The 27528-nt window shown below is 45.9% G+C and overlaps 1 protein-coding gene across 3 annotated transcripts in view; it reads right to left on the minus strand.

Moving 5' to 3' along the window:
* rab3da (RAB3D, member RAS oncogene family, a) overlaps positions 1-21669 on the minus strand; it is an 85847-nt gene extending 64178 nt beyond the window's left edge. Inside the window, exons 1-2 of one of the 3 annotated variants that reach the window (XM_072248111.1) lie at positions 21572-21652; positions 4429-4510 (exon numbers count right to left, since the gene is read on the minus strand). The gene's annotated coding sequence lies outside the window, so the exon portion shown is untranslated. Of the gene's footprint in view, positions 1-4428; positions 4514-21571 lie in introns of all 3 variants that reach the window. The other 2 variants (XM_072248110.1, XM_072248112.1) reach the window with 2 other exon arrangements.
* Between the last annotated feature and the right edge of the window lie 5859 nt (positions 21670-27528).

A 27528-nucleotide genomic window follows, 5' to 3' on the forward strand; every position in this document is an offset into this window, starting at 1 on the left:
GAACCAACTTCTTAAATGTTCACAAACAAAAGAAATTCTGAAGATGCTAGAAATCCGAGCAACGCACACAAATTGCTGGAGGAACTCAGCAGGCCAGGCAACAGCTATGGAAAGTTGACGTTTCGGGCCGACACTCTTCAGCAGGACTGGAGGAGAAAGAGATGAGAAGAAGATTTAAAAGACGGGGAGGGGAGAGAGAAACACGAGGTGATCGGTGAAACAGGGGGGGTGAGGTAAAGAGCTGAGAAGTTGATTGGTGGAAGAGGTAGAGGGCTGGAGAAGAGGGGATCTAATAGGAGAGGACAGAAGGTTGGCAATCAAAAGATCCTGAGCGGGCAGAAGACCAGAGCGGGGTGTCCAGGAAGAGGAGGAGGGCTGAAGAGATGGCAATAAAAGATCCAGAGCAGGAACAAGACCACTCCCCAACTTTGCTTTCTTCCAGGACCTTCTGCCCTCTACTATTAGATCCCCCCTTCTCCAGCCCTGTGTCTCTTTTACCAATCAACTTCCCAGCTCTTTACTTCACCCCTCCCCCTCCCGGTTTCACCTCTCACCTTGTGTTTCTCTCTCCCCTCCCCCCACCTTTTAAATCTACCCTTCATGTTTTTTTCTCCAGTCCTGCCGAAGGGTCTCGGCCCAAAACGTCGACTGTACTCTTTTCCACAGATGCTGCCTGGCCTGCCGAGTTCCTCCGGCATTTTGTGTGTGTTTCTTAAACGGCCAGATGGACTCTGGGTTCAGCTCGTTTTCTTTGGAACAAAGTACGGCAGCACAGCGGTTAGAATAACACTATTACAGCGCCAGTGACCCAGGTTCAAATCCACTGCTGCCTGTAAGGAGTTTCTACGTTCTCCCCATGACCGCACGGGTTTCCTCCGGGTGCTCCAATTCCCTCCCACATCCCAAAGGCCTACAGCTGAGTAGATTATTTGGTCATATGGATGTAATTGGGAAGAGCCTGCTATTGCGCTGTATCTCCAAACAAATTTAAAATGTAGCTAAATGGAGATTTAATTGAGATGCATAAAATTACCAAAGGCTAAGACAGGGGCTACTGACCTCAATTGAAGGATCAGTGATTCAGGGGGATAAATTTAAGAATTAAGAGTTCAGGAAAGAGTTATTTCACTCAATGGGTGATGGGAAACTGGAACTCACCACCTGAAAGGTAAAGAGATGGAAATCTTTGCCCCGTCGGAAAGGCACCTGGCAGTCTCTTGCAGATGTGAGCTACAGTGGTGCACAGACCGTACCCGAGGTCAGCATTGAACCTCAGTCACTGGAGAGGCGAGGCCGCGGCTCGAAGAGCTGTGTCCCTGTGTCACCTGAAAGCAGGGGTTCCCAACCATGCTTATGCCAGGGGCTCCTACCATTAACCGTGCACTTCAGGTTAGGAACCCTTGCCCTCGAGTCTCAGAGTTGAGAAGGTTATGGGGAGATGTAGTGAAGGCGCTGAAAACCTCATCACGAAACAGGAGAGACAGGTAACCCTGTGGATGCAGATATGAGTGACTGTAGGCCTAGAGAATAACTAAAATGCAGTGGGCTACTGTAACCTACAACATATTAGTTCAAGAGACGGTGAAGCAAAAGACAGAGAAGCAGACTATTCTGCCCCCCTGTCCATGCTGGCCATCAACCCCATAGCAGACAAAATCTACCAGAAAAAAAGACGTGTCATAAAACACAAGAGAGTTAGTGGATACTGGAAATCCAGAGCAACACACACAATAAGCTAGAGGAACTCGGCAGATCAGGCAGCATCTATGGGAGTGAATAAACTGTTGAAGTTTTGGGCTGAGACCTTTCATTAGAATTGGAAAGGGGTTAAAAAACCAGAATAATAAAGTGGGAGGGGGAAGGAGTACAAGCTGGCAGGTGATGGGTGAGACCAGGTGAGGGGGAAGGTATGTGGGTGTTGGGAGGGGGTGGATGAAGTGAGAAGCTGGGAGGTGATTGGTGGAAGAGGTAAAGGGCTGAAGAAGAAGGAATCTGATAGGAGAGGACAGTTGGCCAAGGAAGAAAGGGAAGAGGGGCTCCAGAAGGAGGTGATGGGTAATGAAGGAGAAGAGAAGGGGTAAGAGGGGAACCAGAATGGGGAATGGAAAAAGAGAAATTAGGGGAGAAATTACCAAAAGTTAGAGAAATCACTGCTCGTGCCATTAAGTTGGAGGCTGCCTAAACAGAATATGAGGTGTTTCTCCACCAACTTGAGAGTAGCCTCGTCAGGGAGGCTACGGACCAACATGCTGGAGTGGGAATGAGAAGCAGAATTAAAATGGATGGTTCAGCGAAACCCCACCCATGGATAGAGTGAAGGTGCTCGATGAAACGGTCCCCCGATCTGCGTCGGATCTGATGTGGAGGAAGCTGCACTGGGAGCACCAGATACAGTAAAAAGATTTGTGCTCTGCTGGGGTTCTGATTCAGGGTTTCAGTCTGAAACATCTCTCACTGAAATTCCTCTCACAGATGCTGTTCGGCCCCCTGAGTCCCTCCAGTACTCCAGATTCCAGCAACTACAGTCCCAGGTGCTCACCCATCTGGCATTTCTAAAGGAACCTCCAACTGAATGAATGACACAAGGGGGTAAGGCTTCCAGAGGCTCTGGGATGGTAGACCTAGCATTGACCCAAAGTACCAAGCGGCCTCTGGTGCGACATAGTTCCAAGGTTCCATTACTGTCCCCACTCTGAGCTCACAGCACTTGAATATCATCCCACTCACAAACACCGAGCCTGATCACTTCCAGAGTGGTATGGTTACGGGGAGAATGGGGTTGGGGGAAAATTCATCATGATTGAATGGAACAGCAGACTTGATGGGCTGAATGTCCAAACACTGTCCCTTTATCTTATAAGACCATAAGACATAGGAGCAGATTTAGACCATTCAACCGTCAAGCCTGCTCTGATATTCCATCATGGCTGATTTATTATCCTTCCCAACGCCATTTGCCTACCTTCTCCCTGTAACCTTTGACACCCTTACTAATCAAGAGTCCATCAACTTCCACTTCCGATTTACCCAATGATTTGGCCTCCACAGCCGTCCCTGGCAATAAAGTCCACAGATTCATCACCCTCTGGCTAAAGAAATTCTTTTCCTCATCTCTCTCCTAAAGGGATATCTTTGTAATCCGAGGCTGTGCCCTCTGGCCCTATAGGAAACAACCTGTCCACGTATACTCTATCCAGGCCTCTCAATATTCAATAGGTTTCAATGAAGTTCCCCCTCATTCTTTTAAACTCCAGTGAATACAGGCCCAGAGACACCAATGTTCCCCATTAGTTAACCCTTTCACTTCCAGGATTATTCTTGTGAACCTCCTTGGACCCTCTCCAAAAGCACCACATCCTTTCTTAGATAAGTGGCCCTAAACTGCTCACAGGTACTTAAAGTGGTCTGATCAATGTCTCGACACCCCTACACCTCATGAAAACCCTTCGATGTAAGTGTAAATTGGCTCTCTCTCCAGGAGGGAAAAAGCAGCCTCGCTTTCTCCTGCTTTCAGAGAAGAGGAATGAGTTCCTGATTCAAGCAGCCCACTAGAATATTGAACTAACATCAAAAAACCACAGGAGCTCAGCAGTCCAGGCAGCATCTGTGGGGGAAAAGGAACAGACAATGTTTTGACCCGAGGCTCTTCATCAGGACTGGAAAGCAAGTGGGCATAAGCCAGAATAAAAGGAAGAGCGGAAAAGGGAAAGCATGAGCTGACAGGGTTAGGTGAATCCAGGTGAGAGAGGGAAGGTAGGAGACCTTTCCCCCTCACCTGGATTCATTTGTTTTTCCTTCCCCACCCTCCTACCTACCCTGTTACACCTGTCTCAAAGTCAACAAAACCAAAAAACTGATTATCGACTTTTGAAGGAAGATACTGTAAGTCCATGAGCCAGTCCTCATTAGGGTATTAGAGGTAACGAGGGTCAGTAACTATAAATACCTTGGCTTTATCATATCTGAGGATCTGTCCTGGGACCAGCGCACGTAACATTACAAAGAAGCACCTCTACTTTCTGTTTGCACAGATTCGCCATGTCATCCAAATCTATGGATGCAGAGTGGACAGTGTGCTGACTGGTTGCATCATTCTCAATGGAAAAGCTTTCAAAAAGTACTTTACTTGATACAGCCCAGTCCATCACAGGAATGCCCTCCCCACCATTTGAGCGATCTACAAGAAACCAACATCCATCAAGAATGCCCACCATCCACGACATGCCCTCTTCACACTATTACCCTTGGGAAGGAAGTACAGGAACCCTGGGTCGGACATCACCAGGTTCACAAATAGTTATTACTCTTCAATTATCAGGCTCCTAAACCAGCGAGGATAGCTTCACTCACCTCAACTCTGAACCGATTCCACAACCTATGGATTCCAATTTCAAGGACTATACAACTCATGTTCACAGTATTATTTACCTTTTTATATTTGTATAGTTTGTCCTCGTTTGCACATTGATCGTTTGTCAGTCTTTGTGTGTAGATTTTCTTTGATTCTTTTCTACTGCAAGAAAATAAATCTCAAGATAGTATGTGGTGAACTGTATTTAATTAGATAATAAATTTACTTCGTACTTTGTTCCCTTCTCTCCATAGTTGCTTCCTGACCTGTTGAGTTCTTCCAGCATTTTATGTGTTGCACCAGACTGCAGACATCTGACCCAGACACTCACCCAGGACTAAGTTTCTCCATGAAGTTCACTTGGAATTCACGGCTTTTACCTGGAGAGACCTCTTGAGGACATTGGTCATGTCGGCTGCAGTTGCTGATTCGTGGGCTGTAGAGATCTGGTTTGATACCCTGCAGTGAGACAGGCTGCCAGCCAGCTGGCTCACCTCTCCATCTGCAGAATCTAGAGAAAGCCTGATTCAAGAGCTTTTTTGGCAAAAGCCACACTGCATCACTGCAGTCACAGTCACCGTGGCCAACGCTAGAAGTGAAGTCTATCCTCCTACCACGGACGCCAACTCTGTCACAGACCCCTCAACTATGCCTACAAGAGGCAAAATGCTGATTAAGGATGTAAACTTTCTAAAAGCTTCACTCCAATTATCGGCACTTGAAATTATTTCCGAATGCTGTGTTTATGATTGACAGAAAACTTGATCCATTATTGGGATGGGCAATTCAGCACCAACCATTCATCAAAGTAGATGAAACTAGAAGGCAGGGAGGTTAGATTTAGAGGGGATCTGAGGGGAATCTTTATCACCCAGAGAGTGGTGAGTAGCTAGAACACACTGCCTGAGAGAGTGGTAGAGGCAGAACCATTGACAGCTTTTAAGAATTGTTTCGGCATAGAAGTCTACGGACCAGATGGTGGAAGATAGGATTAATACAGACAGATGCAATAGTTTGGTATGGATTTGGTTAATAGTCTGTCTCCATACTGTATGTATGACCCTACAAGTTGAGGCTTGTCAGATTAGTCAAAAGCAGGCCCTTCTGCCCATCCCATCTTTTCTGACCTTCACACCTATCCATACCAACTAGCAAGCCAGGCAATATCTATCAGATTAAATTCTTGTGTTTCTATATAAAAAAAATTCTGGAAGAGCTCAGGAGGTCAAGTTGCATCTGTTGTGAGAAAGGAATTGCTAGCGTGTCCTTGTCGTGACTGCATCAATATGCTGGGCCCAGGACAGGTCCTCGGAATTGTTGATGCCGAGGAACTTGAAACTGCTCACCCTTTCCACTGCCGACCCCCTCAGTGAGGACTCCCAACTTCCCCTTCCACAATCAGTTCCTCGGTCTTACTGACTTTGCATGCGAGGTTGCTGTTGTGACACCACTCACCCAGCTGACCTACCTCACGTTTCCGACACCTTCCGAGAATCCGCCACCAGCGGATTTACAGGTGGCGTTTGAGCCGTGCCTAGGCACGCAGTCATGGGTGTAGGAACAGCAGAGCGGTGCAACCTGAAATATTGACAATTCCTGTGTGGTTTCACGGGAGATGCTTCAGGGGCACTTAAGAAACTCTAGGCACATGGATGAAAGAAAAACGGAAGGTTATGTGGACGAGAAGGGTTAGATTGAACGTAGAGTAAGTTAGAAGGTCATCACAATCTCATGGAATGAAGGATCCAAGACATTTTCAAGGAGCGAAGCCTCAGGGGGCATTTCATGGGTGGTGGGGTCCACCATTAAGGACCCCCACCACTCAGGACATGCCCCCTTCTCATTGTTACCATCAGGAAGGAGGCACAGAAGCCTGAAGGCTCACACTCAATGATTCAGGAACAGCTTCTTCCCCTCTGCCATCAGATTTCTGAATGGACACTGAACCCATGAACATTACCTCACTACTTTTTTTAAATTTCTGTTTTTGCACTACTTACTTAATTATTTTAAATATTTTACGCACACTTATTGTAATTCATGGTTTTTTCTATATTACCATCTATTGCTTTGTACTGCTGCTAATAAATTAACAACAGTCACGACACATGTCGGTGACGTTAAACCTGATCCGGTGCTGTGCTGTTCCATTTCCCCACCCACAGATGCCGCTGAGTTCCTCGAGTATTTTGTTTGTTGCTCCAGATTCCCACATCCGCAGTCTCTCATGTCTCAGTCTTGCCATTTCTCTGGCACCTTTCACGTCCCATTCAATTCCTGGTGGCCAATGATTTAATACTATTCAATGTGTAGGTGCTATTGCAATGCGGGAAACAAAGGCAGCCAACTCTCCCAAGACCGGCAATGGAAGAACAAGGTCTACAGAGGGTTTAAGTCCCTCCAAGTGGACAGAGACCTCAGCTGAACACCCCACACAAAGCAGCGTGCAGCTCTTCCCCAGTACTGCTTTGGAGCCTCACTGTGTTTAAGCCACAGTGTCTCAGAGACAAGAGTTTTTCTTACCAACCCATCAGCTGTGGCTCGCCTTGCTTCCTCTATCTTTAAAAAACATTTTAAGTTTGATGATGAATGGTCCTTGGACAAATGCCAAAAGTTGAAAAAGCAGACTGCTGTGGAAATGCAATTTCAGGGCATTGTTTCTCTAAGGCAGTGCTGTGTTTGCTGTGCTGACGCAATATTTGCACTGTACAAGACATTTTATTTACTTTCACTTCCTGCCACCCCAATTAATAATCAGATCACCTGATGGCTCCAAAATAACCACAAGGCAAAAGAAGAAGATGCTTGACGTCCTCTTTTCCGATGCCAAGGGCATGTCCCTAGGAATCCTGGGATATGTCAATGGCAGAGCCTCACAAACATCCATGTGAAGAGGCCCAGATAAGATAACTGAAGAGGAGAACCTCTTCCTGCTTTGGCTCAATACCCCACCTTCTTTCTTTTCCTCAATTCCATTCCTGGAGTCCCCTCCAGACCCCTCAGGGTCCCTGCTGTTCCCCCAAGCCTGGTATCCACACACACCCACCATCTTCGCAGTAGACCATAAGATACAGGAGTAGAATTAGGTCATTTGGCCCATCGACTCTGCTCTGCCATTTCATCATGTTACTAACTAATTAACCCATGATAACCTCTGTTCAAAATTACAAAGGCATGCAGGAGGTTCTTTAAAGAAAAGATTATCACCCATTTGGGCACACGTTGTCAGAAAGGTTTGCGCACACACCGACTGAAGGGGATTCGCCCGATTTCCTATGTGGATGTCTAGCTGGTATTCCACATTGCTACCCCAACCACACCCACCCTCCATCCAAGATTTACATTTCAGAGGGAAACAGAAAACAGTGGAGAAACTCGGCAGTCTGTGCTACACTGGGGTAGACCACTTGTCCAATCCAACCCAACATCATTCTAGAGATTCCTTCACGGGACAAACAACACCCATCCCCAAACCCTCATGTCAACTACCCATTCCTACCACTGGTTGGCAGCACATTTTCCCTTTGTGCAGCTTACCTCCCACCAGCCAATCAGAAGACTTAGAGGTGGTGTAGCCTAAATTCTCAGGGACTGGTGTTGTGGTGTTGCGGGACGTGGGGAAAATCAAGTGGCATATTCTAATTAACGCAACACGCACAAAAAATGCTGGTGGAACGCAGCAGGCCAGGCAGCATCAATTGGAAGAGGTACAGTCGACGTTTCAGGGCGGGATCCTTCGTCAGGCATATTCTAATTGGTAAGTTTAGCAAAATAAGGATTCCATTAGCACAGCAGATTCAGAGGTGAATAGTCAAGAACCTGTAGGCTTTCGGTCTCAGGATAATGGGCCAAACATTTAGAATTGGGATGAGGAGAAATTTGATCATGTATTGTAAATCTTTAGAATTTTTTTACCTCAGAGCAATATCAAAGGGAAGGGCTGAATGATCTTCAGAACCCTGGACAAATCAGACGATGTACAATCAGGCTTGACCTTACCCGTTGTGCTAGTGATCTCAAGGGACTACTGTGACCACTTCTGTCCCATGTATATGTTTTGTACCACAGACAGACACATCACTTCCTAACTGGATGATCCTCAACCCAATCAGCCTCCCTACCCCACAATTCAACAAATAAACAAAAAAGAAACGTTCAGAATTAAATTAAAATAAAAACTGTCCCACATTGCTTCTTATGAGGAACAGTTCATGTCCACCCTGTGTGGCTTCCAACCTGACAGCATGAACATCAATTTCTCTAACTTCTGGTAATTTCTCCCCTTTCCCTTTTTCCACTCCCCATTCTGACTCCGCTCTTACTCCATCTCTTCTCCTTACCTGCCGATCATCACCCTCTGGTGCCCTTCTCCTTCCCTTTCTCCCATGGTCCTCTGTCCTCTCCTATCAGATTCTTTCTTCTTCAGCTCTTGACCTCTTCCACCTATCACCTCCTAGCTTCTCACTTCATTCCCCCTCCCCCATCTCCTTCTCCTTCAAGCAACGCACACAAAATGCTGGTGGAACGCAGCAGGTCAGGCAGCATCTACATGAAGAGGTACAGTCGACGTTTCGGGCCAAGACCCTTCGTCAGGCCTAACTGAAAGAAGAGATAGTAAGAGATTTGAAAGTGGGAGGGGGAGGGGGAGATCCAAAATGATAGGAGAAGACAGGAGGGGGAGGGATGGAGCCAAGAGCTGGACAGTTGATTGGCAAAAGGGATACCAGGCTGGAGAAGGGAAAGAATCATGGGACGGGAGAAGGGGAGCACCAGAGGAAGATGGAGAGCAGGCAAGGAGTTATTGTGAGAGGGACAGAGGGAGAAAAAAGAGAGAAAGAAAAGAAAAATAAATAAATAAGGGATGGGGTAAGAAGGGGAGGAGGGGCATTAACAGAAGTCAATATTCATGCCATCAGGTTGGAGGCTACCCAGACAGAATATAAGGTGTTGTTCCTCCAACCTGAGTGTGGCTTCATCTTGACAGAAGAGGAAGGCCGTGGATAGACATGTCAGAATGGGAATGGGACGTGGAATTAAAATGTGTGGCCATCGGGAGATCCTGCTTTCTCTGGCGGATAGAGCGTAGGTGTTCAGTGAAATGGTCTCCCAGTCTGGTCTGGCGGACTTCTCCTTCCCCTTCACCTGGTTCCACCTATCACCTGCCACCATGTACTCCTTCCCCTTCCCCCGCCATCTTGTTCCGGCTTCTTCCCCCTTTCTTTCCCATCACGATGAAGGGCCGGCCTTGGCCCAAATTGTGGACTGTTCATTCCTCTCCATGGGCGTTGCCTGGCCTGCCGAGTTCCTCCAGCATTTTAGGGGTGTTTCTCTGTGTCGCTTCCTCTGGGTTTAGTTTGTGTCAGTGCACCATGGAGTTCACAAACTTGCACCGAGAGAACATTCCCCGCTGCCATGTATGTGGGTGAGTCTGCTTCCTGACATAATTCACAGGGAGGATCACTGGCAGAAGGTTGCTGGCAACAGCAGATACACCACACAACGCACATGCAGAAGCAACAGCCAACATCTCAATCCGCACTTGCTTAGCACCGCTGATTAATTCTGAGGTGAGAACACTCAGTTGCTTTCAGGAAATGCTGAGATTCTGCTATCGACCAGCGGTGGTGCAGTGTACGTTCGGCTCATTAAAGCAATGGCCCATGCAACAGTGAGGGGTGCGGTCACTCAGAGTTGCATATCATATGTGCATTCAGTGGCTACTTTATAGATACACCTGCTCATTAATGCAACTATTCAATCAGCCAATCACATTGCAGCAACTCAATGCTTAAAAGCATGCTGACATGGTCAGGAGGTTCGGTTGTTGTTCAGACCAAACATCAGATGGGGAAGAAATATGACCTAAGTGACTTCGACTGTGGAATGATTGCTGGTGCCAGATGGGGAGCAATTGCTGATCTTCTGGGATTTTCACACACAACAGTCTCTAAAGTTTATAGAGAATGTGCAAAAAACAAAAAGAAATCTACTGAGTGGCAGTTCTGTGGGCAAAAACACTTTGTCAATGAGAGAGGTCAGAGGAGAAAGGCCAGACTGTTTCAAGCAACAGTAACTCAAATGATTACGTTACAACAGTAGTGTGCAAAAAAGCACCTCTAAATGCACAGCACATCAAACATGAAATGGATGGGCTGCAGCAGCAGAAGACCACAAACATACCACTCAGTGGCCACCTTATTAAGTACAGGAGGTACATCAAACCATACAGTGAAATGCTTCATTTGCGTTAGCAACCAACACACCCAAGAACGTGCCGGGAGCAGCCCGCAAATGTCGCCGCACAAGTAGGCACGAGCATAGCATGCCCACCATACACAGCATAATAACACAAACAGTAACAGCAATGACATTCATCAAGCAACATTACTGACACAAGTTATCGTGGGATCTCACTGTGTAAAGTAGCCACTACGTTTCCTACAAAACAATAATGACCATACTTCAGAATTGAATGGGCATAGAATGTACAACATAGAAAAAGGCCCTTCAGCCCACAATATCATGCTAAACTAACTAAGCAATTAAACACCCATCTAAACTAATCCCTTCTGACTATACAATGTCCACATCCCTCTATTCTCTTCATATTCATGTGCCTATTTACAAGCCTCTTATGTGCCGCTATCTTATTTTCCTCCCTCCCTCCCAGCCCATCCCATGCATACACCTCCCTTACCTAATAAATTGGCCACTGAGTGTATGTTCATGGTCTTCCCCTGCTCTAGTCCATCCGCTTCAAGGTATGACATTTTATATATTCTGAAATGCTCTCTGCACACCACAGTTGTAATATGTGGTTATTTGAGTTACTGTCACCTTCCTGTCAGCTTGAACCAGTCTGGCCATTCTCCTCCGACCTCCCTCATTAACAAGGTGCTTTCACCCACAGAACTACTGCTCACTGGATATTGCTTCTTTTTTTATACACCATTCCCTGCAGACTCTTGAGATTGTTCTGCACAAAAATCCCAGGAGATCAGCAGTCTCTGAGATACTCAAATCACCCGGTCTGGCACCAACAATCATTCCACGGTCAAGGTCACCTCAATCACATTTCTTCCCCGTTCTGAAGTTTGACCTGAACCTCTTGACCTTATCTGCATGCTTGTATGCATTGATTTACTGCCACATGATTGGTTGATTAGATATTTGCATTGACAAGGTGAAGAGTGAGCCTTATAAATATAGTGTCTATCACTGGATGAAAATAACTAGGGCACGACATTATTAAATTGAAGTTAACACTGAACCAAGATATCAGAACGGGCTGAAACCTGGTAAAAGAGAGACACCTCAGAACAGGAGCAAGTAACTCCCATCTCCAACAAGTTGCAACATGATGGTGACCATCCCAATAGAGGTTTCGCCTGTTGGAGACCGCGTTAAAACTTATCCAGACTCTGCCATATCTCCGTACCAAGTCCCATTTCACAAAATGGCCATCATGACTATAAAGTATATTGATAGGGAAGGATTAGAAGGATATGGATTAGCCTAAGTGGGCACCTTGGTCAGCATGACGTGTTGGGCCAAAGGGCCTGTTTCTATGTTGTTTTACTCAATGACTCTTTATTAAAGTGCTGGCTTGTGATTAAGGAAGGAGCCTACATGAAACCACGCATTGAAGTAAAAACTGTGTAGTAAGATCATAAGAGCATTGGGTGATCTGGGACTCACCCCAAAGCAGATAATGTTCCCACAGTGTCAGCCACGTACATAATGACATCAATGTGCACAGGCTTCATGTGTGCAAACAATGACCCTCGTTTTTACTTCTTAAGGAGCAGGCAAATCAAAGGGTTACGACTGGGGCCTCAGCATGCTGTCTCTATCCACTTGCGCCAGTCTTCATTACTACACAGTTATTACGTCAATTTGTGGTTTAATGCAGGCTCCTTCCACAATTACACACCAGCATTTTATAATTATAGAGCCATCAAGTAATTCAATACAGAAGCAGACCCTTCAGCCCAACTCATTCATGCTGACCATGGTGTCCACTTAAGAACATTCATTTTTCAAAACCCGTCAAAAGAAAAAGACTAAGAAAGCTCTGCTCCAAAGCCAGACAGCATTGAAACAGCCAAAAACTCGGTGGGGAAGGTTGCTACGGAGCAGTCCGTGGAACTAAATTTCAGAGCAATGAATAAAGAATTGGCTAACCTTCCAGTTTGAGGGACCAATGGTTACGAGCTTCAGGCACACCAGGGGTCCCCTTTTTTATGACATGGACCAACACCATTAAGCAAGGGGTCCATGGACCCTGGGTTAGGAACCTCTAAGCTCGACCAAATGATGAATTTTTAACATCAAAACTTTAGCAGACACCCCGCCCTGCAAAGACTCATTTCGGGGAGGTAGCATCATCAATTTGTGGGAGACTCTCGGAACTTCTGGAAGAGGTGGGATGTCTGCAATAGAGTAGCTCCTTAGCAGCCAGCCAGCTAGTTTAAATAACGTTAGCTATGCTAGTGAATGAATGACACCTGTTAAACTCACCTCAACATGTCTTTTACAATCTTAACCCACCATGGCCAATAGAAAAGTCACTGTTGCAAACAGTGCAGCGAGCAACACTGTCATTATTTTTGACCCCTGTTAGGCAGGAGTACACTTTAGTGTAGTCTGGGGTGATGTACGTTTTATATTTTCTTTTTTTGGAACACTCTGCCATGGCGTGCGCGCTCTCTCTCTCTCTCTCTCTCGTGCTCTCTCTCTCTCGCTCTCTCTTGCTCTCTCTCTATTGCTCTCGCGCTCATTCGTTCTCAAAAAAATCGATTTCTGGGATATTATATATAATCTGTGGGCATCAGGGAGCCACTATCAATATGCAGGAGACTCCTGGAACTTCCGGGAGAGGTGGGATGTCTGCTTTAGTCAACCGCTCTAAAGGCAAATAAGATCACCTATTGAATATGCAAAGCTCATTTCCGAGATGAACTCCAATAATCCAGCATCTTCAGTTCTTTAGGAGCACAAGAGGTTCTGTAGATGCTGGAACAGCTGAGCAACACACACTTCAAAGCATTGCTTCCACTCTTCCCACCAACTCACTCTGGCTTCTGTCCCTTCCTTTCCTGTTAAGATGAAGGATCTTGGCCTGAAACGTCGACTGTACTCTTTTCCTAGATGCTGCCTGGCCTGCTGAGTTCCTCCAGCATTTTGCGTGGGTTGCTCAGATTTCCAGCATCTGCAGATTTTCTCTGGTCAGTGAAATGCATTGTTTGCATCAGATCAGAGAGGACGGAGATTGGCAGCCGCATGTGGCGGCAGCTGCCTACAAGAGTCGCCGTACTTCCAGTGCCCACAACTCACTAACCCTAACTATACACCTCCGGGATGTGGAAGGAAATCGGAACACCCGGAGGAATCCCACACAGTTACGGGGAGAACTAACAAATTCCTGATAGACAGCGGCAGGAGTTGAATCCTGACTGGTGATTATTGGCACTGTAACAGTGTTGTGCTGATTGCTACACTAACCATGTTGTCCCTGACACCGCCTGACTTCCAGTTCCTCCAGCCTCTTGTGTGTTCTCTTCACGACTTTAACAATCTGATATTCCAGATTGTTGGATATTACTTTTTATTAATACCCAACAAATTCTAATTATGCAGTGGCATAATATTTTTATTGTGAAGCTAGCAAGTCTAAAGAGTGCTGGAAGTGGGGCCCCAGCAAGTTCAAGGGGAATAGAGGAACTGTAGCCCTGGCAGATTGAAGGCGAGTGCAGAAATCAGCACACAGAGAACCAGACACCAAGCCGCCCAACAGTGGATTATCAAAGTTGTTCTGTACCGCTGCTGAGCCTCGCCCAGGAAAGTCCTGGATTTTGCACAGCCTACGTTAGGAAAGATGGAGAGACCATCTGGTTTTGGAAATCTGCTCCACCATTCAATGGTGATGTCTTGTCTCTCACTTATTCATTTTCCTACCTTAATACACATCCCCTGATTCCCTTAATGCCCAAAAATCTGTCAAAATCGGTACCGAATGACAGTCCTTTGATGTTCGGAATTCCAAGGACTCAGACCCACTTGGTTCAACAATTTCTCCAAAGTTCAGTCCTAAACAAAAAGTAGTGTGCTTACAGATCCACCGGGGAAAACAGTTTCTCAGCGTCCACCGTCAAGCTTCTGAGAACGTCTTACAATTGATGAGACTAAAATTTTCAGACAGTTGCCAAGAAGATCAAAAAGGTTCAAGGGAAGTTTCTATCCCACTGTTATAATACTATAGAATGGTCCCCAGTCCAACTGGGTGGCCTCTTGACCTCACTATTAGATTTTACCAGCCACCAGTTTCTCCGTAACTGTAACATTTTTTTCTGCATTCTTACGTTTTCTCTTGCACTGATGTAACAAAATAACCTGTATGGATGGAATGCAAAGCAATCTTTCTCTGTTTTCACACTATAATAATTTTACAGATGGCATTAATAAACCAATTTTCTCTCCTTTCTGATCTTACAAAGTAATAGGTTGTGGAAAAGTTGCTGGGAAATGGTGGGAAAAAGTACAAATCACTTACTAATTTTTCACAGTACATGTGACAAATATAAACCAATTTACATTTAGTAACATGTGGGTTCTTTTCAACTTCAACACTGCCCACACTCTCACCATTTAACAGATATTCTACATTTCTGTACTGTATTGTGCACCAATGTGGGATTTTTCCCACATAATTCCATCTGTTAGATTCTCAACCACTCACAGATATCCTTTGAAGCCTCCTTATATCCCTCTCTCGAATCACAATACCACCTAGTTTGGTATCAAGAGCAAATTTGGAAATACTGTATAGCATTTGGTTTTCTCTGCCAAGGGATTAGTACACTCAATGGCCACTCCATTAGATACCTCCTGCGCCTAATAAAGTGGCAACTGAATGTAAATTTGTGGTCTTGTGCTGTTGTAGCTCATCCACATCAAAGTTCCACGTGTCGTGCATCAGAGACGCTCTTTCGCACACCACTATTGTAACACATGGCTACTTGTGTTCCTGTCAGCTTGAACCAGTCTGACCATTCTCCTCTGGTCTCGCTCATTGACAAGGCATTTTCGCCCACAGGACTGTCACCAACAGGATTTTATTTTGTTTGTTTTTCACATCATTTTCTGTAAACTCAAGAGAATACTGTGCATGAGAATCCCAAGAGATCCGCAGTTTCTGAGATACTCAAACCACCCCATTGGACACCAACAATTATTCTACCACTTCGGCAAGTCAAAGTCACTTAGACTGCATTTCTTCCAGAATCTGATGTTTGGTCTGAACACCAAGTGAAGCTCTTGACGACATCTACATGCTTTCATGCATTAATTTGCTGCCACATAATTGGCTGATTAGATATTTGCATTAATGAGCAGATGTGCAGGTATAACCATCTCAACCAACATCCTGTGTGGGACTTTATCAAATGTCCATCATTTGACAAGGTTCTTTAATCTGCGGAAGTTCTTTGAGGATCTATTCTGCCAGTTACAGTACATCCCAAAGAAATCTAGCAGATTAATTAAACACATTTTTTCTTTCACAGAGCCATGTTGACTCTCCTCAACCCTATCATTATTATTGTGCTGTTGCACCCTTCGTTATGGATGGTCATCACGCTTCCGTACAAAGGAAGAGTAATGAGTCTCCTGGTCCTTGAAGGTTGGGAGTTGGGAATCAGAACAGGCGCACTGCCATTTAGAGCCGAGATACAGTATGTCAAAATTCCTTCATGGAAAGAAGTTTTCTTTGCAGAACTATTCTGACAGAAATGTGGCTCTAGGACAGGGGATCCCAACCTACTTTTATGCCAAGGACCAATACCATTAACCAAGAGGGTCATGGACCCCAGGTTGGGAACCCCTGCAGACATCATCCCATACACCACTAATCGTCAGGACATTCTAATCAGGGACTTGTACTAATGTTACTTTGTGACCATATGTACTGTGTTTAGCACCTTGGCCCCAGAGGAACAATGTGCCAATTAGCTGTACACATGTGCATGGTAGAATGTCAATAAACTTGAACTTGATCTTGACTGAGCAGGTCTCATAGGCATCCGTTAGTCTCGTGAGACCATGGATTTGCGCCTTGGAAGGTTTCCAGGGCGCAGGCCTGGGCAAGGTTGTATGGAAGACCGGCAGTTGCCCATGCTGCAAGTCTCCCCTCTCCACGCCACCGACGTTGTCCAAGGGAAGGGCACTAGGGCCGGTACAGCTTGGCACCGGTGTCGTCGCAGAGCGTTGTGTGGTTAAATGCCTTGCTCAAGGTCACAACATGCTGCCTCAGCTGAGGCTCGAACTAGCGACCTTCAGATCATTAGACTGACACCTTAACCACTTGGCCACGCGCCAACACACAAGTCTCACACCATTGCTAAAGAGATAAGCACAAGAAATTCTGACGATGCTGGAAATCCAGAGCAACACACATAAAATGCTGGAGGAACTCGGCAGGTCAGGCAGCATCTATGGAAAAGAACAAACAGTCTATATTTCAGGCCGAGACCCTTCCTCAGGACTGAAAGAGAAGAGGGAAGATGATGGAATAAAAAGGTGGGGCAGGGGGGAGGAAGGAGGATAGCTAGATCGTGATAGGTGAAGCCGGCTGGGTGGGAAAGGTAAAGGGCTGGAGATGAAGGAATCTGATATGAGAGGAAGGTGCACCATCGGAGGAAGGAAAGGAGAAAGGGGAGGTGGTAGGCAGGCAAGAAAAGGTAAAAGGGAATCAAAGAAGAGGGGAGGGAAAAGGAATTATTTTCATTAACCGGAAGGAAACACCAATATCCATGCCATCAAGTTGAAGGCTACCCAGGCAGAATATAAGGTGATGGTCCTCCACTCTAAGGGTGACCTCATCGTGGACTGAGGAGGACATGGACTGACATGTCGGAATGGGAATTAAAATGTTGGGCCACTGGGAAATTCCACGTTTGGCAGATGGAGCAGAGGTGCTCAACAAAGCTGTCCCACAATTCACAATGGGACTCACCACGTAGAGAAGGCTGCATTGAGAGCACCTGACAGGATAGGCAACCCTAGCAGGTGCACAGGTGAAGTGTTGTCTCACCTGGAAGGATTGTTTAGGGTCCTGAATGGAGGTGAGGGAGGAGGCGAATGGGCAGGTGTAGCTCTTTGGCCGTTTGCAGGGATAAGTGCCGGGAGAGTGATTTGTGGGAAGGGATAAATAAACAAGGGAATCGTGGAGGGAGCTACCCCTACGGAAAGAGGAGAGTTGAGGGGGGAGGGGGTTGCTGAGGGTAAAGATGTGTTTGGTGGTAGGAGTTTCAATCAAATGGCACCTATTAGGATGATAGGAAAATGTCCCTCCGGTGGTCTACTTTCTAATGGCAGTGCTCAATACTCAGCCATGATACAACTGTTCTGACCAGAGTCAGTCAATTCCAGCTCAGGTTAACGTTGTAACACTCAAATTAGCTTCGCAGCCTTTAGGCTAGGGAGTGGATGTAAATTAACTCGAGTCCCTGTCCCTAACCTGCTACCTCTTTAGTTAACAAAACTTGGCTAATGCCTTTCAAACACAGGCGTATATTGTCAGTGAATCTTTAAGGAGAAATATTAAGCTTATTTTATAATTAACTGTGACATTGTGATGTGGCAATGTGTCATCAGTGTGCAGCACACCCACAACATTCTAAAAGTGATTGCAAATAAATGTTAGAACTTGCAATTTGTATAGCACCTGCCACCTCCAGAATGGTGCAACCCATGGGGCAATAAAGAGGGTTTAAGAGGAAAATGCAGGGGTGAATTCAGCATGAAACAGCAATGAGACTCGGTGACCAACTTCAGCCAGGACCAAGGAAAATCCTCTCTTCCTAAATGGTGCACGGGGTCTTTGATACTTGCTTGAGGTGGGATGGGATCCTCAGTGTACTGTCTCCCCCGTTACGGCAATTGCAGGTGTCGGAAGTAAAGCCAGGTTTTGGCATTAGTGATGTCCCATGACAAGGGGTAGGTGTGGGTCCTATCCTTACCCTCTCCTAGTCGACTCAGGGATGTTCCTGTGAAACGAGTTCAATCCTGACCCTCCTGTTGAACACGCATGCCACGAGTGCATTGGTTTCACACCCAGGCACATTGGCTTCCTCCCACGTCCCAAAGATGAGCAATCAGTGACTGCAAATAATCCTTGTATAGGTAGATGAACAAGAGAGGATCGATTGTAGGGAACAGCTTCTTCCCCTCCGCCATCACATTTGAACAGACAATGAACCCATGAATAGATTCCACTATTTTTGTTCTTTTGCACTACTTAAGTTTTTGGTATATATTTCTTATTGTAATTATAGTATCTTTATGCATTTTTCAGTAGTGGTGCTGCAAAACTACAAAATTCATGACATATATCAGTGATAATAAACTCAATTCTGATAAGGGGATCACCACAGGTGGGATAGTATGAGAGCTAGCATAGACTCAATGGGCTGAACAGCCACCTTCTGTGCCACAGGAAATAAGCTTTAGCTATGGGGTGAGAAGGACGGGTGGAAGTGGGAGCTCGAGGGAGCAGGGAGTCATGAGATGAAACTTGAGCCAAAGTTTTTAGCCTGCCAGCACGCTCTCGAGATAAGCTCAGCCATTCCCCCCCCCCTTGTAAAAAGTGGCAGGCAGGCTTGCCTCAAGGGGACTGGATCCAGCTGACCCCCTTCCAGTGTGGCGCTGAGAGAGCACTGTCCCGTGGAGAGCCCACCTCAAGGATGAGATGTTGAGACAAAGTCCACCCCACTATTCCCCAAATTCTGCAGATTTTTGAGAGAGACAGTATAAGAAGGGTTGTACTCTGCGCCAATGGTTTAGACCGTGAGACAGGGGTTCCCATCCTCTTTTATGCCATGGACCCCTAGCAGGTTGGGGATCCCCTGCCATAAGACCATAAGCCACAGGATCAGAATTATTCTATCTGGCCCATTGATTCCACTCCACCACTCCAACTTGGCTGATTTATTATCCCTCTCAACCCATTAGCCTGCCTTCTCCCCCTCGCCTTTGACACCCTTACTAATCGAGAACTCATAGACCTCCACTTTAAATATACACAGTGGCTTGGCCTCCTCAGCTGTCCGTGGCAATAAATCCCAAAGATTTGCCACCCTCTGGCACAAAAAATTCCCTCCTCATCTGTTCTAGAGGGCCGTCTTTGTGCCCTCTGGTCCTAAAAATCCCCTATGTCTTCTCCACTTGCACACTATCTAGACCTTTCAATATGCGATAGGCCTCAATGAGATTCACACCCTCCTTCACTCTTCTAAAATCCAGCTGTGTTATCTAGTCGCTATCACACTGCTGCTTGTGGGAGCTTGCAATGCACAAGATGACTGACACTTTACACCCCACATCGAAAACTGGGAAGCGCTTTGCACCTCAAATCACCTACCCCTTCTGTCCCACTACCCCCATAATCTCCAGGGACAACTTCACCAGTGCCTCCAGAATTCACAATGCAGAGTAAATAACAAAATATGTACATGTCACCCAGAGATTCGTTTTCCTGCAGGCATTCACAGTAGAGCACAGAAATAATGCATTAGAATCACTGAGAAGCTACACACAAAGACTGACAAGCAACTAATGTTCAAAAGAAAGACAAACAGTGCAAATACGAAAGAAAATAAATCATAAATAAATAAATAATAGAGTTGTAGGGACCTGGAAAGGGAGTCCATTCACAGTTGAGGTGGGTGAACTTATCCACGCTGGTTCAGGAGCATGATGGGGGAACGATAAGATTAAAATAATGATGGAAAGCTTCCAGGATCTGACTGGCCATATGTTAGGGGACAGGGCAGAGCTGCGGGAGGGGGACATCTTGTCAGAGAGCAGGGCGTCACACAGTCGGGCTGCTGGAGCAGGGCAGTGGGACAACGCAGCAAATCCCGGGCGGAAGCCGCGCCCGCCACTGGAAGCCTACAGATTTGCTCATCCATTGACTCAAAAAAAAGCTGAAGAAAGCCACAGGGGCTGGGGCGATTAGTGACGGGCCAGGGGACCAAGCACACGGAGGAAGCTAACTGAAGTGTCCAATACAAATCGGAGGAGAGACAGAGCCCGCGTTGAAGCAGAGAGTGCGTTCAACCGGGTACACGGAAGCGGGGCGGGGGGTGGAATCTAAAGGGACAACTTCTCCCCCCCCCCAACAAAAAGTGTAGTGGTCTGTATGTGAAAGGAGCTGTCAAAGTGGCAGAGGCAAGTATGATTACAAGATTTTAAAAGGCGATTGGACAACTGTGACCAGCTCAACTCGTTCAGCATGGATCGGGCAAGGGGAGTATTCCCACGATGACTCGAAGAGGGCGTGGAAACGAAGGTGGAGGGGGCGTCTGGAGATCTGGTCGTCTAATGGAAATCAGTAAGACCTGGGCTGATTATCACAGGCGTCCAGAACACTGGCGGGACTGCAGTTCACGGGGAAGAGTGCAGAGGCAACAGAAGGGGTAAAAGATGAGAGGGGCAGATTTTCAGCCTGTCTTGTCTTTTTTTTTAAACGCTTCTGTCAAGTCCCTGCCTTCGTCCGCGCCCCCACCCCCGCCCTAATCTTTACACTCCGTTTCCCATTTAACAGGATCTGCCTCTCCCGGCGCCCGAGCCGCCTTACCTAAAAACTGTTTCCCAGCTATCGTCTGCTTTTATTTTTTTTAATCACCAGATATAACCAGATCAGATGAACAATATCTCTGGTCTCGCAACCCAGGCGAAACATCGGCATCGAACTGGTTCTCGGGATTTGATCCTTCCATTAATACTTTGGGTTGACAGCGAGGGCCACTCCGGATCAGAGTAACAGCTGTTAACAGTGTTGACATTGTGGGTTGCATTATTAAATGCTTCGAAACACAAGTGGCTTGTTTCTTCCATTAAATCCGTCTTGTTGAAGAAGGGTTTTTTTTTCCGTTTTTTAACCTGTCGCAATTTAATTCATAAAATGTCTTCGAAAATCAGTGGCAAGTAATAGGTTGTAACTACATCGAGTTACAACGCAAGTTGTTTCAAATAAAATAAAATAATTTCGAAACTATTTCAAAGTATCCAGCTTCAGGTACTCTTATTAACTCTTATTCTGTGGGGTATTTACCTCGATTTTTCCTTGTGAAAAGCTATATCGCAAAAACGAACCATTATTAAAACTGAGCGCACAACTTCGATCATTATTGCATATTTTAGACAAAACAGGTCGCCTACCTCTTCGGCTGAGAGCTTGCGTCCGCGATCTGTAAGCGCAACTCCCGTCCGCACCCGGATCTGCACACGGGGCTGGCTAAAGGTGTGTCCTCCTGACCGAACAGCAGTCCTCAGCAATCAACTACCCACATTATCCAACCAAACAAATAATACACGCGGACACATACATCAGCCGCCTTCCGTCTAATCAATACATTGCAACAGCTCCACTCCTGGGAGATCGCCCTGGCTCACAAGAATAATTAAATACCCCTGTCAAGCTCCCCGGAATTCCCTCCCTGAGAGCTTCCTTAAAGGTTTTGATACAGTTCCGATGAAGACACAGGTTTTACGTATTACCTTAGGCGATTGAAGGACGCCATTTCGGCCCATTGAGTCTATGATGGCTCGCAGAGCCATCCCTACTCCCACTAATTTTCCGTGTATTCTTTAGACACATTCCCTATAACTCCACCACCGGGGAGGAATTACCACTCACTCCCCCCCCCCCGCACACACACACACACACACACACACACACACACACACACACACACACACGCAGACACACAAATACACACACATACACACACACAGACACACAGACATATACACAAACACACACACACGCACACACACACACACACAAACACACACACACACTCAAACACACACACTCAGACAAACACACACACACACACACAAACACACACACGCACACTCACAGACACACACTCTCACACATAAATACACACACAAACATACGCACAGATACACACACAAACACACACACACTCACAGACACACACACACACAAACACACACACGCACACACACACACACACACACAAACACACAGATACACACACAAAAGCACATACACATACACACACACAAACACAGACACACACACTCACAGACAAACACAGACACACACACACAAACACACACATGCACACTCACAAACACACCCAAACACACACACTCACACACACTCTCACACATAAATACACACACAAACACAAACACACGCACAGATACACACACACACACACAAACACACACACACTCACAGACAAACACACACACACACTCACAGACAAACACAGACACACACAAACACACATGCACACACACAAACACAGACACACACACTCACATACAAACACAGACACACACACACACAAACACACACACACACTCACAGACAAACACACACACACACACACACACACACACACGTCTTTAGGGTGTGGGAGGAAACCAGAAGAATCCTCAGGGCTTCACGGAGAAGTGAAAACTCCACACGAACCACACCGGAGGCCACCATTGAACCTGGGTCACTGGAGCTTCGGGGTAGGCTCTGTGAACTATGTCACTGTAACTCCCTGTGCATGATGGAAGCATTCCGTTTCCCTAACACTTCGCTGAAACTGCCCCATTTTTAAAGATGCATCCTAGAACACACCCCACTTGGTATGGCAGCTGCTTTGCACAAGACCACGAGGAATTGCAGAGAGCTGTCAACGCAGCCCAGGCGATCAGACAAACCAGTTTCCCCTACATTGACGCCGTCTACCCTTCCCGCTGCCTCAGGAAGGCAGCCAACATAATCCAGCCCTCCCATCCCAGGTATTCTCCCTTCTCCCCTCTCCCATCAGACAAGACTGAGAAATCAGATCTCCAGGCTCATGGACAGCTTCTATCTCATTTTTATCAGACTCTCAAACAGATGAACCTATGCAAAAGGATGAACTCTTTAAATCTTTATCTTCCTATCTACTGCATCAAGGCCCTTGTCTCAGGAACACAAGAAACTTTATTTTGTCTACCCCCTTGCACTTTCTCTGTAACTGTACAGTATTCTGCATTCTGTTTTCTTTTTACTATCTCTGTGTAATTACAATGGCCCAATCTGTCTGGAAGGCATGCAAAATAAAGCTTTTCTTGGTATCTTGGAACACATGCCAATGATAACCCAATATCAATGCCAATTTCAGAGTCAAGTTTTCTTGAGAAATATGATTCACTTCATTTGCCGCATGTACATTAAAACATTAAAACAAACAGTGAAATAACTTTGTTTGTTTCAACCACGAACACAATGCAAGGACGCTGGGGGCAGCCCACAAGTGTGGCCATGCTTCAGCACCAACATAGCATGCCCACAAGTTGTACGTCCCTGGAATGTGGCCGGAAACCGGACCACCCAGGGAAACCCATGCGGCCATGGGGAGCAGTTCATGCATGTATGCCCAGCTGCGATGAAAGATGTGCAGCAGCACGGCTGGCACATGAGCAGCATTCAGAAGAAGAGCATGACTTGTCGAAGGAGTGTTCCACCACGTGCAGGCAGATGGGATTAGTCTTGTAAAAAAAAGTTTTTTTTACAAGAAAGAACACAATTAGAACAAAAAAAAAACAATTTAGTGCGCAAAGTGTTGTTAAACCGTAGTGATTAGGAGTTTGCCAGTTGGTTCATGAACTGAAGGGTTGAAGGGAAGTAGCTGTTCTCGAACCTGGGACTTCGACCTTCCGTACCTCCAGCCTGAAGGCAGTAACAAGAAGAGGGCTTAACGTGGTTTTGGGGGGGGGGGGGATTCCTTTGACCCTTTGCCTTCTTGAGACAGCAACTGCTTACATTTTTCCCACATAGCAGGAGGAATGACAGACTCCAATAAGTGGGGAAACATGAAGTTCGATCCTTTACCCCAATACTACCATGGAGCAAATAGCCTCTTCAGTTTCATAATAAAGAACTCATCTTATCCCACATACATTTTCCTCACTGCTGTGTTTACCTCCCTCTAAATACATGAAACTAGAATAGATTCACCTTAACCACTTTTTATCAGAAGCAGCATCGGAATTATGGTATTACAGGAAAGATACTAGTATGGAGAGAGGATTGGCTGACTGGCAGGAAGCAAAGAGTGGGAATAAAGGGAGCCTTTTCTGGTTGGCTGCCAATAGCTAGAGGTATTCCAGACTGGTGTATGTTGGGACTGGCTCTTTTTACATTATTTGTCAATGTCGGAATTGATGGATTTGTGGCCAAGTTTGCAGACGATCCAAAGATAGGTTGAGGGACAGGTAGTGTTGAGGAAGCAGAGAGGCTGCAGGAGGACTTTGACAGATGAGGAGAATGAGCAAAGAAGTGGCAGATGGAATATAATGTTAGAAAGTGTATGGTCATGCACTTTGGTAGAAGAAATAAAAGGTAGACTACTTTCTAAATGGAGAGATAATTCAAAAATCACTTGGGAGTACTTGTGCAGGATTCCCTAAAGGTTGATTTGCAGGTTGAGGCTGTGGTGAGGAAGGCAAATACAAAGTTAGCACTTGAGTGGACTAGAATATAAATAGAATGTAATGTTTAGGTTTTATAAGGCACTGGTGAGGCCTCACTTGGAGTATTGTGTCCCTATTGTTTGGGTCCCTAATCTAAGAAAGGTGGTGCTAATATTGAGAGGGCTCAAAGGAGGTTCACAAAAATGGTTCTAGGATAGAAAGTCTTCTTATATGAGGGGCATTTGATGGCTCTGTGCCTGTATTCACTGGAATTCAAAAGAACGAGGCGGAGTATCTCATTGAAACCAACAAATGTTGAAAGGCCTCGATAGAGTGGATGTGGAGAGGATGTTTCTTATGGTGAGAGAGCCTAAAAAAGTCCAAAGGACACAGCCTCTGAATAGAGGGGTATACATTTGGAATGGAGATGAGGAGGAATTTCTTTAGCCAGAGAGTGGTGAGTCTGTGGAATTTATTGTGGAGGCCAAGTCATTGGGTATACTTAAGACAGAGGTCGATGAGATTCTTGATTGGTCAAGGCAAGAAGGGATACAGGGAGGCAAGAGACTGGGGCTGAGAGGGGAATGGATCAGCCATGGTGAAATGGTGGGGCAGACTCGATGGGCCAAATGGCCCAAGTCTGTTCCTGTACCTTATGGCCTTACGGCCTAATATCACTGACATATGTCAGAAAATCTGCTTTTGCAGCAGCAGTACAGTACAATATATATAAAAAAACTACAAGTTACAGTAAGATATATATTAAAGCAGTGCAAAAAGAGAACAAAGATAGTGAGGCTGTGTTCATGGGTTGATTCATTGTCCAATCAGAAACCTGACGGTGGAGGGGAAGAAGCTGTTGCTAAAGCATAGAGTGCATGTTGTCAGGCTCCTGTACCTCTTCTCTGATGGTAGTACTGAGAAGAGAGTGCATCTTGGGCGATGGGGTGCTTAATGATGAATGCCACCTTCTTGGGACATTGCGTTTTGAAGCTGTCCTCGATCTGAGGAGACTCAAGTCCCTGATGGCGCTGGCTGAGTTTTGCAGGCCTCTGCAGCTCCTTCCCGATCCTGTGCAGAAGCCATTCCATACCAGACAGGAATGGAACCAGTTAGAATGTTCTCCATGGTATGTCTGGAAATCTGTTAGTGTCCTTGGCGACATACCAAATCCCCTCAAACTCCTAATTAAGAAATAAGGCAGGATTACCCATACCAGTTCTGCCACTAAATTAGACAAAGGCCAATCTGATCTTGGTATCAACTCTTCATTTTCCCATGTTCCCTCTTTCACCTGACTCCCCGATGGATCAAAAACCCATCTGTCAATATCTATCTGTTCTCTCTGGGGAAAGAAATACAAGGATTCCAGGATCTCTGCAGCATTTAGAATATAGACTATAGAACGTGGGTCAGTACAGCACAGGAACAGACCCTTCGTCCCACGATGTCTGCAATGACCCAAGATGTTAATCCAAGCCAAGCCCATCTGCCTGCATATGGTCCATATCTCTCCACATTCATGTAGTCCGTATGTCTCCACATCCATATGGTCCATATCTCTCCACATTCATATGGTCCGTATCTCTCCACATTCATATGGTCCATATCTCTCCACATCCATATGGTCCATATCTCTCCACGTTCATATGGTCCGTATCTCTACGTCCATATGGTCCGTATCTCTCTATATTCATATGGTCTGTATCTCTCCACATTCATATGGTCCATATCTCTCCACATTCATATGGTCCGTATCTCTCCACATCCATGTGGTCTGTATCTCTCCACATTCATATGGTCCGTATCTCTCCACATTGATATGGTCCGTATCTCTCCACATTCATATGGTCCATATCTCTCCACATTCATATGGTCTATATCTCTCCACATTCATGTGGTCCGTTTCTCTCCACATCCATATGGTCCGTATCTCTCCACATTCATATGGTCCATATCTCTCCACATTCATGTGGTCCGTATCTCTCCACATCCATATGGTCCGTATCTCTCCACATTCATGTGGTCCGTTTCTCTCCACATCCATATGGTCTGTATCTCTCCACATTCATATGGTCCATATCTCTCCACATTCATATGGTCCGTATCTCTCCACATCCATGTGGTCTGTATCTCTCCACATTCATATGGTCCATATCTCTCCACATCCATGTGGTCCGTATCTCTCCACATCCATATGGTCCATATCTCTCCACATTCATGTGGTCCCTATCTCTCCACGTCCACATGGTCCGTATCTCTCCACATCCATATGGTCCGTATCTCTCCACATCCATGTGGTCTGTATCTCTCCACATTCATATGGTCCATATCTCTCCACATTCATGTGGTCCATATCTCTCCACGTTCATATGGTCCATATCTCTCCACATTCATATTGTCCGTATCACTCCACATTGATATGGTCCGTATCTCTTCACATTGATATGGTCCATATCTCTCCACATTCATATTGTCCGTATCACTCCACATTGATATGGTCCATATCTCTCCACATTCATATCGTCCATATCTCTCTACATTGATATGGTCCGTATCTCTCCACGTCCAAATGGTCCATATCTCTCCACATTCATATGGTCCGTATCTCTCCACATTCATATGGTCCGTATCTCACCACATTGATATGGTCCGCATCTCTCCACATTGATATGGTCCATATCTCT

The sequence above is a fragment of the Mobula birostris genome, chromosome 32, assembly GCF_030028105.1.
Source record: "Mobula birostris isolate sMobBir1 chromosome 32, sMobBir1.hap1, whole genome shotgun sequence".
Classification (NCBI taxonomy): domain Eukaryota; kingdom Metazoa; phylum Chordata; class Chondrichthyes; order Myliobatiformes; family Myliobatidae; genus Mobula; species Mobula birostris.